General features: G+C 44.7%; 1 long non-coding RNA gene across 1 annotated transcript; it reads left to right on the plus strand.

The window, feature by feature from the left end:
* Positions 1 to 543: 543 nt before the first annotated feature.
* LOC113591301 (uncharacterized) lies at positions 544 to 6,391 on the plus strand. Its single transcript, XR_014119815.1, has 4 exons — positions 544 to 1,126; positions 3,842 to 3,907; positions 5,574 to 5,656; positions 6,044 to 6,391. It is a non-coding gene; the product is annotated as an uncharacterized LOC113591301 (long non-coding RNA).
* The last annotated feature ends 8,412 nt before the right edge of the window (positions 6,392 to 14,803 follow it).

The following is a 14,803-nucleotide window of genomic DNA, read 5'->3' on the forward strand; positions in this document are numbered from 1 at the left end:
GATAGACATGGAAATGATGCAATGTGTACGAGTCTAAAATTAGTGTTTTAGAAGTTAATTTTATTAAAAATATATATTTTTAAAAACCTGGATTACTGTTTATTTTATTAACATTGTGTTATTGTTTCTACCTTCCTTTTTTGCTGTTTTTCTTTATGCACTCAGAATGGCTCCTCTTTCCTCAGGTTTCCTAGCTTTCATCTGAACAGCAGCCCTGAGAAAACCGTGTTCAACAACTAATAACCAGTTCACTCACACGCGGTCAGCGTTTCTGAGGCAGGCGTGTCAATATTGAACAAAGAGGCAGCGTCCTGCTCCGTGTGAAACAAACAATGGCATTTGCTACATACATTTTTAAAACCGATCCAATTATTTTAGACGCCGCGGTCCTTCATTTCCCTTCTAAGCTGCCTCAAACGACAGTCTCCTGTTCGTGGAGTGGATGTAAATGCGGGCGAGGCCGCGCGTTAAAACACCGATGATGGTTTGTGCGTGCTGCTGGTGGGGAGTTAAGTGGCCTGTCCTCCATTTTGAGAGCTGCTGACTGTGGCGAGCATGCACGCTCAGGAGAGGGAGCAGCCACGGCCTGCTTCGCGCATAGAGGAGCCGCTTTAGCTTAAAGGCATTCTGCAGCGCTCCGTGCAACTCGATATTTACACCATGCGTGTAACGGAGGTGTATGTGTGCGTATATCATTTGCTAGAAAAATGCTTTGTGGTTAATGCGCTTCGTGGCTGTGCCTGCGTAAGCGCTAACGGCTTGGGGGAGGACATGGCTGTAATGAAAGATGGAAGCCGGCTGGCCCTGTAAAACTGCCCCTAATACGTCTCCTCAGCACACTTAATGAGGCCTGGGCTGTCTCCTAGGACTCTCCCATCCCGAGGCTACTGCGATTCCCCGCAAAACCCGGAGAGGAGCCGGAGCCTCCCTGGCGCGCTCTGCCCTCCCGTTCCGACTCACCTTCCACATGCCCTCAGGCAGCAGCTCTGCGTGGGGGGCTCTGGTTATGCAGAGCCGCTGTGCTTTCAGCTCTTCGTGCTTTAGGTCTGCGGTGAGGCGAGGAAAGCAGGCTTTGCTGGGCTTTTATGCTGCGTATGTCGGCTGTGTCTTAGACTTTTGTCAGCAGGTGAGAGAGCGCGTTCCCCGTTCAGTGTGTGCGCTGGCTGAGCGTCATTTAGCTGCCACTGGTCCATGTTTTTGGTTTGTTTTGCTCCTTTCGTGTTACTGATGGTTTCCCTTTTTAAAACCAGTGTACTTTTTTGCAACCTTTGGTTTAAAAGGTACCATAGTAAAAAAAAAAAAAAAAAAAAAAAGCCAACAATATAATAACAAACAAAGTGTGCTCTGGCAGTGCAGTGGACACGTTTATTGCCACAGATGAGTATAAAGAAAAGTATCACCTTATTTCTTTTTTTGTTTTCTTATCCAGTTCTGAATGGAACTGATGCTTATTTATATGGTGACTTTCAACAGTGTCTTTGTAATGTACAGCAGGTTTGTAAACGGCTTGCAAAGCTAAAATCATATGTGTGTAATTACAAGAAAAACAAGAAATAACTTATTTGGAAATGTTTAATTGTGGCCTCTATCTGCATATGTTCCTAATGCACCTAAAACATTACATTACAACTAATTAGGGATTGTAATATTATTAGAAGCATTATCTGTTAGTTCAAATGATCACATCACCACTGGTCTTTTTAGAATCTATTTTTACTCAGTAGATGAGCACTGAATTCCACTTTAATCTGTAGTTTTCCGACAAGACTGCTAATGTTTTTTTTTTTTCTGAACCTATTTAACTTGTTCTGTTATTAGTACACGTGTTTGCTTAGCTGTTAGAAACCCGAAACACTTGTTAGATAATGATCTGCAAACGCATAACTATCAGCCGCCCTACAGCTATAGGATCCATTACAGATCTATAAATAAACCAGAGCACCAGTCAGGCTTTAGCAGCAGAAATGGCACATGGGCCAGGAATGTGGGAGCGACCCTGCCGGTTGAGAAAAAGACAGCATGAACTTTGCTGACAAGAGAAGTTGAAGGATTAGATATCAAAGTTATCAAACATTTAGACACCACATGCTAATGTTTAGAGTTCCCGTAATCTAATAGTTTGTTTTCACAGCTCTGGGGAAAATGCACAGAAACAATGTGATTTATTTCAACATGGTACGTTGTACTTGGAATACAGTAAACTGCAGCAGTATTTAAGCAGCAATGCCCAGGTGGCAACAGCTGCTGTTGTTTTGGCTCTGGTCTCCAGCAATTTGGGTTTAAAATAGAAAAATGATGACTGGGATTATTGTTTAGACAGTATGCTTTAATTTCTATTGTTTTCATCCATGTCAAATGAACTCTGTAGATACATAACATGCATTTTTACTCCACCCATATTAAAGGGACAAAAATATCTGAATTGGGCTTTATAGGCTTCACTTTTTTTTTTATTTAAAAAAATAAAATAAATCTAGTACTGGTGTGTGTCAACACACGGATGCCAAAGATCTGTCGAATTATGCAAGACATCACAATTCAAAGATAAACACACACTAGCGCTGAAAGACCCAGTTTGTTTATAGTTGAGGAGCATCAGCCCGAGACCCAGATAGATCAAGTGCTCCCGCAATCTTGATTCAGGCCTCAAATGTATTTATCATGTCCATGTAATCTATGGTATATTTTGCATCGCACGTAGTATTTGCATCATGTTTGCTGAGCCAGTGTTTGAGATAACTGTTTTGCATTTGCATAATGCAAGATGCAGGGTCAGCTTCTTGGGTAACATAAGTGCGAAGATATTGTTATTTAGGACTGTAAAAAAAAACCACTATTGCTGCCTCAACTTTAGAATCTGGCCGACTAATATAATAAGTTTAAAGGTGTGCTATGAACATAATTGCATTAGTAATGCAAGTTGCAAGTCACAAGTAGTGTTACTGACTAATAAGGACATAGTAAAATAAACTATGTTCATAAAGCTTCCTAGGACGTGCTGGTCACCAGATGTGCAGCTACAATATTAACACTAGATGGCGCTACCGAGTGTATTAAACGTTGACACGTCACTCGTGTCAGGATTAAATCACGCTTTGCTGGAGAGCTCACAGTTAGAAAAATAAAATCTCATCTTTGTGACAGCTGTCGTTCAGTTCACTGCTTTTAAATAGGGTTAAAAAGGCTAATCTTATTTATGCTACTTGGAAAAAAAGTACCACACGATACCTTATAATACAAATGACACCAGTGTTATAATATTAAGAAGACTTCAGTCAACAAACAAGAATACCAGAGGGAATATGTTGCTTCTATGTATTAAACAACTATTGGTCTAATGGATAAGCGTATGTGGGTTTGTTTTTATTTGCAAATCTGTTATTTCTACAGTTTATCAAACTCCTTAAACGCCCTTTAAAGCAGAATTTAAAGTAATGGCCACCAGAGGGCGACATTTTCAAAGCGTAACACGTGAACCCGTTTGCGCAATATTTCCAGTTTGCCCTGTTCAAAGTGAGACGCGTTCGTCACCCGCCCCCCATACCCCCCCACTACTGCGCTTCTGAGTGTGTCCTCGTTTGCTCTCCAAACTGGCTCAGCGGAGCTTCCTCCTGACGTCCACACAACGTCTAGCACATGGCCTCATAGCTGTGACATGTTCAAGATTAGGCCTGTGCATGGTTTGAAGTTTTAAATGTGTCACCGCGCGTCAATATTACGTGCATTCGCTTCCAGGCGTGCACTGCAGTCCCGATGTAAAAGCAATGTTCCAGTAAATGCACATCTTTAATGGGTAATACTGGGGTTTAATGGTAATACAGTGTTGTGCACTCATCGACAGGGGGTGCTCGTGTTGCAGGCAGCGATGCTCGTGATCGTTTGAGCCTTGGACAAAACGTCAACGGAGGTATGACAGCATGGGTTTTCTAATAGATATTAGTGTGGAAATATTGTTCCCAGCTTGTTCTGTCCATAACGCACATTAGTTTTAAAATTTGTTCGAATGTGTAAGTCATGTTTATTATTATGTTACATATAATTTTCTGTGACCCAAGAGACTCACAATACTGTGACCTTATGTGAAGAGTGCTTTATGCAGCAGCCTACTGGACTGGTTCTATGGAATTCAGGCCCCATGGTGCCCACGTAGATTGTTTCTTTAACTTTTAATGACATTCTTAAAATGCAAATATATCAAAATTTGAGAACTATAATATTTAGCATTACATTTTGTATAATTCATATGAACAAATACCTACTAGTAACCAAACAAATGTTTTAGTTATATATATATATATATATGGAAGTCCTTAGTCAACTCCTCTTTATAACCTGTCGCTCATGTTTGGATATGGCAAAGCACCAGTAAACTTTACTTCTTTATTTAACATAAAAGCGCAGAGAGGGGGAGTGCAGGCCTCTGTCATAGTTGTAGTGACTTTTGTTGAATGATTAAAAAAAACAAACAACTCGGACACTTGAGAAACTGCTCCTGGTTGGTGCCTCATCTGCCTATGAGCTTCCGATTTTCTGAGCTAGTGGCAGACTGGTTGATGAGGTTAGCTGTAAAAAGAGAAGGAGGAGAGAGGAGAAAAAGAATTGGGTGTTTTGGTGAGTGTGAGCGTGGGCAAACTGGAAAAATGAGGAGTGAGGCGCAGGGGTGTGTGTTGGGGGAGGGTGTGGTCAGGTTCGCCCTTCTTTTATGGCCCTGTGCTGTTCCCCTTTCCGCTTGCCTGCCAGTTGTGAGGGCACCCTCTGGATTGCCTCACCACCAGAGCATGCCGGACCCTGTTATCCGGCTATCCATCTGTGCTATTGATTTTTTTTTTTTTTTTCGGAGTTTCATCTTACCCCTCTCTGGGTTGGTGTTTGAGAGTAGATAGTGAGCTGGAGGGGGGGGGTTGCGTGTAGGAAAAAGAGCTGAGATCTAAGAGTGTTTGTGGGAGGTGGGGTAGGGGCTGGGGCTTGCAAGTTCTATTCACCCTGGACTATGGATGAGCAAGGATGGGTGCTGGTGCTCGTGTGTGTGTGTGTTTGAAAGTGTGGAAATTTGTGTGTCTGTCTCTCTCTCTCTACTCCTTCCTTCTCTTGGGAGCAGCCCCTCCCTCTTCCCCCTCAGAGGCGCCCACACTCCACACGCTCCTGGCGCTCCCTCCCCCCCCACCCACCCCCCTCCGCCCGCCCGCCCGCCTGCCGTCTCCTGTCCCAGGGGGCTGTTGCGCCGCTGCCGGCTCGCCCCGTGATTTGCGGAGGTTTGTCTAAGTGAGAAGCAATTAGTGCAGTGAGCCCATTAATGTATGCATGGCGCGGCCAAGCTCCGGCAGCACGAGGGCGGTGGCCCCACGGGGCCCGGCTCTCCTCCCCGCTTTTAATCAGCAGGTACGGCGCCGCGGCACCGTCGCCTTTCACGCCACCTTCTGCACTTTGATTCCTGTTAATTACATAATTGCTGGGCCTTGTTGTGTTTAAACTGCCACGCTACGAGGAGCCACGCTGGAATAATGCAAGGTGCCCGAAAGACAAAGCCCTGCTTCTGTAAGCTGTACAGAGCCTTTGGTTTGCCGTTTTCTTAGATGGAGACTACCATAGGCTGACGGAGGGTTGAAGGGTTTCCTGCAAGCCCCCACACAGTTTCCATTGCAGATGCTTATCAGCGGTAAGTAGCATGCATGGAAACGCCGTAGGAGGCAGTGGTGTTCAGGCGGCTGGAGGGTTCCCTCCGAAACCTGTGGTAGGCTCAAGAGCTGCGCATTTGTGTGCGGGGCGATTCTTAATTCTGTTTGCCGGGCTACGAGGCTGAGCCTTGCACCGGGTAAACAAACAAACGAACAAACAAACAAATGGATAACAACAAGGAGAAAAACAGCCGCAACACAAAAGACTAAGTCGTATCCTCCGTCTGAAGCGGTGTGCTCCCGTGTGTGTGCTAACCCTGCAGCTCCTGCGCGGACGGGATGAGGTGTTGTTTAATTAAAGTCGGAGTAATGAGAGGCAGTGCCGACGGCGGCTTTTAGGAGCCTGATAAGACGCTAATCCTCTGCAGGGAGACCGCGATCAACCTGGTCCCTGGTGCGTGCAGATGGCCTCCTCCACCATCCTCCTCCCAAGCAGGCCGGAAGGAAAGGCTAAGGTCCTCTTTAAAGGCCAGGATTTGGACCGACGGAAAAAATAAAGCAGCTATAATTTATGAAGTAAGCCTGGACACCTAACCACTGCATGTTACTTCGGCAGAACTTCAGTTCTCATGTTCTCTGCTCTGGTTTAAAAGTGTTTCGATTTGATCTAAGATATCCGCAAGGAGCGTCTCTTGCTTGTCCTGTTTGTATGGCATCATGGCACACAAAGAACTGCTACTGAGTAGCTGAGGAATTAAAGCTTTAATTTAAGACAATACTTGTGGTCTTGTTTTTGTTGAAGTTTCTTCACAACTTACATGCTTTTCTTTTTACTAGATGAAATTTACTGCAATTCACTAATCTTCCTCCTCTTTTTAGCATCCATGTGATGCTCTTATTGTCTGTGAAAGCACTCTACAAGCACTAATGTGGGAACACGCGCTATTTAGTGACGGTAGCACATTGCAATCTGTTCCCATATGCTTGGTTTTTTGAGAATCTATAATTCAGTAGCAGCAGATGTCTGAATGTTAATATATTCATAAGTGTACATTATGTGCCAGCCTCTGTCAGAGGGAAGTGTCACTGGCCCTCTACTTTGTGCTCCCCCCACGCTCTTTTGACCCCACACCGGGATAAACCACAAGCAAACACCGTGACCTCAAACGCATTTCTGTCAGCTGCCCATCAAGTTGGAATACGTGGTCATTTCTACCCACTTTTATACTGTGGCATCACCATACCTAAAGGTGTTAGGGTTACTTCACTGGGTTACTACTGCTGCTTGGACATTTTCGACAAATTCAACATATAACTAAAAGATTTGAACTAATTATTTATATCCATATATATTCTTTTTTTTTTTAGAAGAAGAAAACATGGATATTTTGATTTATTGACAAATAGAATCAGAGCACCTGGACGAAGGCTACAGCATGAAAAGTTTTGATTGGATGATGAATGAAGCCACCCTGCATGGTGATTGGAGGAGCTTGGTTGGGTCTGTAATGAGTGGTAATTGGCTGAGAGCTGTGTGGACGCCCCAGGAGTCTCTGTGCCTTGCTGGGTTTTTGAACGCCCGCTAGGCTTGGCGGGATACGAGCCGTTCCTCAGCGTGCAGATAATGCCACCTCGCCGCCTCCCTGCTCCGGCCTCAGCGCCAGCCATAAAGCTGCCGCCGCAACCTGACACCTGTGCTGCGGCGGGGATTTAATATTGTCTGCCACACACACACACACACACACACACACACACACACACACACACACACACACACACACACACACACACACACACACACACACACACACACACACACACACACACCCTAGCTCACGCCCGAGGGAAACCAGAGATTTTAGTATCCCTCACCAATGTCTCATGGTAAGGTTATCCTGTGCAGGCTGGGACATGTTTGCTGCTGCAACATTTGCTGCCAGCACGCATGTATGCATGAAAAGATTTACTTCTACATGCACAGTTTCTTAAAGTGAGAAACACTTGCCCTTCTTTCTCTATTCTGCTAATATGTAAAGGTCACTGGATTAAGACTAGGCAAGAGAATTTGCTGAGGAAAAAAAAACAAGACACTGTTTCAATGGGGCTTTTTTGTTTTGTTTTTTATGTGGGTGGGTGGGTGGGTGTGAGGGCTTCCTGGGGCCTTCCTTGGTATTTCTATTTAAGCATTATGTAGAGAACATCCATAGTTTCCTATTATTGATCATGTTGCACTATTATTAAAATTAAAACATCAAACATCAAAGTACTTGGTGTTTGTCTCAACATAGACAGGCACATACATTTATGAAACTGTCTTACCAGGTGATCATGGATGAGGTAAATTATATCCTGGAGTAAAGAGAACAATCTACATATTTCTGATATGAAGTTTATTCAAAATGTAAAATAACATGTAAATGCTGTCTGGCAATGTCTGTTATAGCTAGATAAATTACATCCGCAGTGTCCGGCACTCACTGCTTAATTTGAGACAAAATTTGAGATAATTTGAGAGAAACCCTGAGATTATGCTTGATAAGGCCTAATGTTAACTTGCGCTGTGGCGAAAAGTTAAAATCAGGACTTCTAACGTGCCTACATGGATAATATGATGTTGCATGGAATGGGAAATTGCTTTAGCTTGTTAGGTAGAATAGGTTAGCAACATCCATTACTGCAACTTGTTTACCTCAGATATATTCAGTTACGAGCATTCCCATTTGATTTTTCTTTGTTTATCATAGTACTCTTAGCCTATTACAGACAATTCTGACAATTCTATTACAGACAAATCTGGTGAGGCCTCACTAAGGAAAATTTAAGGCAAGAGAACCATAAACTAGTAAAAACTGTAAGTGTTCAAAATTGTAGCTGTTGGGACACTAGCCATCTCTCACTACCCAAATGTAGTGTTATTTAATGAAGACCTAATGAGTTTAAGGTGATTCGCTAAGATGTTTGAGCTTTGCATTCAGGTTTCAGATTTCGGAATACTCACTTCTTGCCTGCTGGAGTTCTGTAATGACCCCTTTTCAGGCTTCATGGGATTTGCTCTGATCTGAGGTCTTTACAAATCTCCCGCCACATTCCATTTCTAAGGGTTTAGGGGAAAGCCGTCGAGCTTCTACCATGTTAAAGTAAATGTCTGACACAGAGAAGTACCCGATATCATTACAGTGATTACGAAGAGATTTACTTGTGAAGTTGAACTGGACGCATCTCTCTATCCTTCGGTGCGCGCAGAGAGGAGCGCGCTTGCCCCGTGCGATATTGACAGGTTGGAACCCGGGGGCTCCTGGAGGAAGTGAACACCGCTGGAGGGGGTTAGTGCCACGCTTCCTTCCTTTGTGTGTGTGTGGGGGGGGGTGTGTGTGCGGGCTCTCCGGTGTGCAACAGAGAGAGGACAGAGAAAGGCCAGTCCTACTCCGCCGTTTAACTCGATGTCTGTTATACATTTTGTTTGGCCGGCTCGTTCTGTAATAGAGTGTTGGAGGGGATGCGCTGTGTGGTTAGGGGTCAGGCAGAGGGTCTGAGGGTGTGGGTCAGGTGAGGATGGGCCATATTCCGTGGGGCTGACAGCACTGCATTGGCAATGTGATTGGGTCGACCTCTCCGTGACTCCAGCACCGATCAATAGGTCTTCTTTAAATTTTCATTTGTCCCCGGTATGCCTCATTTAGACGGAAGAGGAAAAGCAAAACAAATGGAATCCTGAGGCCTGAATTCATTTTCTCGGTTGCACTGGCACTGGTGCATACTGATATCCCATCCTTCCAGGATACATCACATTTGTGTTAGATTTGACTCGAACGTTTTTTGTTTTTAAACTAAACGTATACCATGTTAAATACCTTACCTAAAAATTATCTTAGGCTAGATTGAAAACTTAAAGATGTACAATTTCCAAGCTTGGTTCACCAAACCATACACTCCATGAAATACTTTCTATGTTATTTTTAAGAATTCTGTTTGGCATGCAACCAACTGGGAAAAGGAATTGAGACAATGCTAAATTTTGTTAAATTTAAATTTATATGGGAAACACCTATAGCTTCAGGTAGCATCCTTTAGCAGACTACGTCCTTTAAAACATAACCCAAAGGTAAGAACTCATATATCATGCCATCTTTTTATGACTAATCGAAGACTATGCTATTCAAAGATGAAACAAAATGGAGAAGGTCAAAGATAATAAAACCGGAAAGTCTCTGACATTTCTCATTTATATGGGGTCCTGTGAAGATCTTGAATCTACCACTGCACTTCTAGATGTAAAGCAATGTATCACTGCAATACCAGCTAATTCCATAAGTTTCAAAGTTCGTTAAATATTAGGATTGCTATGTTGACTATAAACAAGCATTTATAAGACAAATAAGGCTTTTTATGTTAATAGTTGCATCTGGAATTCTACAGCCTCTATTCAGAACTTTCAAATAAAAATCCTTTGTGTTTCTTACACACTAGTATTTTGTTGTGTACGAACACATATGATATAAAACGGAACTTCTGAGTCAGACTGTAGTGGCCACAGATTTCAGGTCTGTCCTCCAACCCAGTAATACTGATGTGGAAAGTTGTACAGTGGACCTGTAAGCACAGTACAGTTTGTCAGTGGTATGTGTTGCCACAGAGTCTCTGGTCGCATCTCAACCTTTTCTGTAGCAGTGACACCGCGCTACAGCGTGGCAGCTTGGTATCGCAACAGCCGCTCAGTTGCATCATGACTTTCCATCTGCGGATGAAGATCTCTGGGCGCATGATAAGAAGCCCCCACCACCACCACAGGCTGGAGCTGGGCGCCTCATCGAGACACAGGGCAGACGCGATGGTTCCTGGGTGATCAAAGCAGCGCACAGCATACGCGTGGGGGCGTCATAGAGACGCCACCGACGCAGGCAAACCCTTCGGTGGTCTGCTTGTGTTCTAAATCTACACTCGTGACATTTTCACTTTACGCTCTCATCTCTCCCCCTCATTCTCACTTTCGTTACCCACAGGCTCCAGCCACGGTGTGTGCGTGTTTGTGTGTATGTGCCCCCTCAGGCTTTAGGGTTTCCCTTCAGTGTGTGTGTGGGTGCAGCTTACATTCTGCGCATACGTTCCACACCCACGTTCTTGAGGGTCACACTTTTCCACTTCTTAGTGACTTGGTAACACTTCACGTAAAACCCTAGATTGCTCAATAATGACTTACTGCTCTGCTTTCAACATCTACAGTGTGAACGCACTGAAATAAAAAAAAATATATAAATAAATAAATTATATATATATATATATATATATATATATATATATATATATATAAAAACCCTACACATAATGAAAAACTTTTTGTACGTGTTATGATAACTTGTTAATAGGTGTACATGGGTGTAAATGGGTGTAAGAATGGCTTGTTGTTAGGAACCTGAATTCTCACTCTTTGGATAAAATGTGAATCTGCGACCACTGAATCCTGAATCTCCCCAAGTGCTTCAGAACACTCTCTCTCTCTCTCTCACACACACACACACACACGCACGCACACACACACATGCAGATCATATTAGCGTGTGAGGTGTGTGTGTGTGTGTGTTTTGTTCTCCTCACCCTTCAGCGTGGTGTTTGACTTGTGAACCGTGGCCCAGGCAGGAAGCGCGTCACGGTGCTAACTGGAACCAGATGTCAGAGGCCACTGGGGATTCTCACAATGGAACATGCTCGTCAAAGGGAAACTTTCCCCCCTCTCTCTCTCTGTCTCTCTCTCTCTCACTCGCTCTCTCTCTCTCTGTCTATCTTTCTCTCTCTCCAGCGATATCAAAGCCTGTGCCTGTCTATATGCTGATTGATCGCTAGGAACTGAGAGTCACCACTGCCGTAGATTCAGCAAGAGAGAGCGAGATAAAGGGAGATAGGGTGAAAAAGAGAGAGAGTGGGAAGTGAAAGTAGCCTACCATAAGTTTGTTGCCTTGGAAACTGTGGCACTTGAAAAAAGAAGAAAGAAGAACTCTGTTGGTTGGCTCTTCTCACCGCTGGGCCACGGGCACTGTGCACCTGATGCACGATTTTAATTATTGATGCGTTTAATTTGTGGATACACCGTGCAGGTGGCTGGGTGTGGGAGTGTGGGGGCAGGAGGTAGCTGAATAAATGAATGGATCAATGATGATTTATGATTTTTCGCCTTCCTCACATGCGCAAGCTCCAGCACCATGCCCGGGATGTCTCAATTCCCTTTCCACTCAGGGCTCATTCCCCTCGCTGAGGGCTTTGCATGTCCATAGGTGTGAGATGTGTGGCATCTCTGTCTTGCTCTGGGAGTCTGTGTAGTCATGGGAGTGGACTTGCCTCCTGTGTGTGCGCCGGAAGGCTCAGCCTGAGCCCTGACCGCCTAACTGCGTCTGCAGCCTGGGACTGCCAGCTGTGCCCGCACCCCCCCACCGCACCCCCGCCACGGCATTAGCTTCCTCCAGGCTGCCTCTGAGCCAGCCCCTCCGTCTCTCTGACGTCCTGTAAGAGTTTCCTGGAATTAAGGCCACCCAAATCAGTTTCTCTTCCATACAGAAAGAGCTTTATGTACTCTAGTATGTGTGAATAAGAATAGTCCAGAGGTTGTGTGCCTGGAATTCGGAATTAAAATTGTATGCTTTGACATTCTTCTCAGATTGGACAGCTGGAAAGAGTCATTAAGACCCTACCTAGTATAGGAAAGCAGAGTTAACTTGGAAAATAAGACTTTCCCGGGAACCCCCGATAAATGCTACCTGTTCACAAAAATCCATTTACAAAGTTAGAAGGTTTGTTTTTGTTCTGCATTATTGTGTGGGTTTATAGGGAAATGCATAGGAAAGTTATTCTTGGTCAGTGTGAATCTACCTCCTTGTATTATGCTCTAGTGTTCAGGTGCTGTGTGAATGTTCCTGTTCCCCTCTTCTCCTGACACTCTCCTGTGCCTTCTCCATGGTGCACACTGAACTATGGGGAAGATCTGCTCTACAGAACATACAATAATTCTGTCTAAATTGATGTCCACCCCCTTGCCCTGAGCCCTGCTCAACCCCTGGGTGCTCCTGCCTACTGAGAGAACTGCAGCCATTTATTGGGTAGCCACTGAGGACTGTGTCCGTATAAGCTCACGGAAACGACCTGAAAAGGCGCGGAGTGGTAGCACACCTGGAAGGAGTTGTGGGAATGCGTGCACGACCTCTCTAGCTTTGCCAGATTAGAAAGTTCAGAAAAGCCACATAGTGTTGGGAGTTCAGGGTCACATTAATTTGGCTGAATGAAGCACAATCAGAGGATGAGAAATAAAAGACCTGGCACTGATCCCAGCAGTGATCTCGGCAGAGCTCTATTTCGTTTAAAACAATCTGACCCGAACCGTTCTCATACAGAGTCCATGATTAAGCAGAATTGCACTCACTTCATTCTTTAGTGTTGAACAATGTGTGAATGAGAGCAGGTCCGCACAGAGACTGTTAACGTCTGTGTGTGGGTGTGTGTTTGCACCTTTGTGTTTATTATGAAAATGTGTGACTGTGATTCTGTGTACACATGTTCACCCATGTGCTTGTGTGTTTGTTACTACATTTATGTGCATGTGTATATACTGTCTGTGTGTGTTTGTGTGTGTGTGTGAGATCAGCTGCATTAGGTCTGCAGCGTGGAGCGGTGATTTTGGCTCTCCCTGTTTTCCGCCACAGGCTCACAGAGCTAACTGCTGCTGCTGCTAATTGAACCCTGTTGGTGAATTAAGGATGGGCGGAGGCTGCCCAAGGAAAGAAAAAAAGCACAACAACAACAAAAAAGCACCAATGAGGTCGAAGGGTCCCTGGGGGTGCGGGCCAATGCCCGCCTCCTTCCCTCTTTCTAAATATCTGCCCTGATGCTCTAGTTCTTCCTGTCCTGTCCAATGATAATTGGGCACTGCAGCTACACAACACACTTGTGAAATATAAACAGCTCACTGCAACCAAAAACTTCCTGGATTTCATGTCTTTCCATTTACATTCCTACGTTCCTGTGTGTTGCGTTACTTTCCAGTCAAATTCAAAATACAGGATCCATTACACCAGTGCAGTACCAGTGAGGAAGGCCAACCAGTGGCTGATTAATTCATAATTCCAGTTTATTTAAAACATGGTTTTGCATGGGTTTTTTTTAAATTGAATTTTAAATAAGCAAAGATTAAGGCACTATGATGAATTCTTTCACTATGTCTTAGGATGCATATCTGGCCAACATCATCCAGTATATATTGCAAAATTTTGCATTAACACTTTCAGCACTGAATTAGCACCTGACCCAAATAAACACTGTACTCCATTTAGCATAGAATTTTGCCCTATTAGGCAGGTACCCTTCAACTAAGCGTTGGTCTCGGATCTGTCCAAGGCACTGACAGAGCTGGGTGTGTGGCGCCCAGCTAGCCTGCTGGGGTCTGTGTCAGCATGAAGGGCAGAGAGAGGTCACCGGTGCTGAGATGCTCCGTGGCTTAAGAGGATTGCGGACAGGTGGTCCCTAAGCCAATAAATAGAAGGGAAGCGGTAACTGCCGGCCCCCAGGTGGGTGTAGCAGGCAGGGGCAGCATATAGGTGACACCAGGCATGCGTGTGTGGTGCTGTCGTCAGGGTCCTGGCCTTTGCCTGCCCCGGCCATCATTCTTCCTCTTAATATACTGTCAGATGCTTGTGCTCAAACGTGGCCGGTTCCTTCAGAGCGCAATGCGGGAAGGTTAAATAAAGAAAGTGCGCTCTCTTTCCAGTGGAAACTTAGTCCATAGTAAGCATATTCCCTTAACACGCTATTGAATGAGATATTCCATTTTTGCCTCCCGCGAGTCTCTGGCGTCCGCCGAGATAAGATGGCATGCGGGCGTCTCTGTGTAACCTTTACTCCGGTTGGTTTCCTCCACTCACTGCTCCAGGATGGTACAATTGTGTTATACAGTGATGTATGAACCTCGCGACGGACGCTCTGAATACATTTTCTGTGTTTCATTTTGCACAGACCACCGGGGCTTTGGTCAATATCAATTGCAATGCCTAGCTCCGGACAGACAAATTCATTTCAATTACAATTACCATCGCGGCGACGGTGATTTATGGCGTTGTTTTCTCACCGGCGCCTTCCCACTCCCATTAATCAGCGCATGCCTGCCCGTATGATCCGTACTTCATCTACCTGCCAAGTGGAATTGCTCCACG

The sequence above is a fragment of the Electrophorus electricus genome, chromosome 24 (genome assembly GCF_041902795.1).
Source record: "Electrophorus electricus isolate QZ-2024a chromosome 24, ASM4190279v1, whole genome shotgun sequence".
In the NCBI taxonomy this organism is placed as follows: domain Eukaryota; kingdom Metazoa; phylum Chordata; class Actinopteri; order Gymnotiformes; family Gymnotidae; genus Electrophorus; species Electrophorus electricus.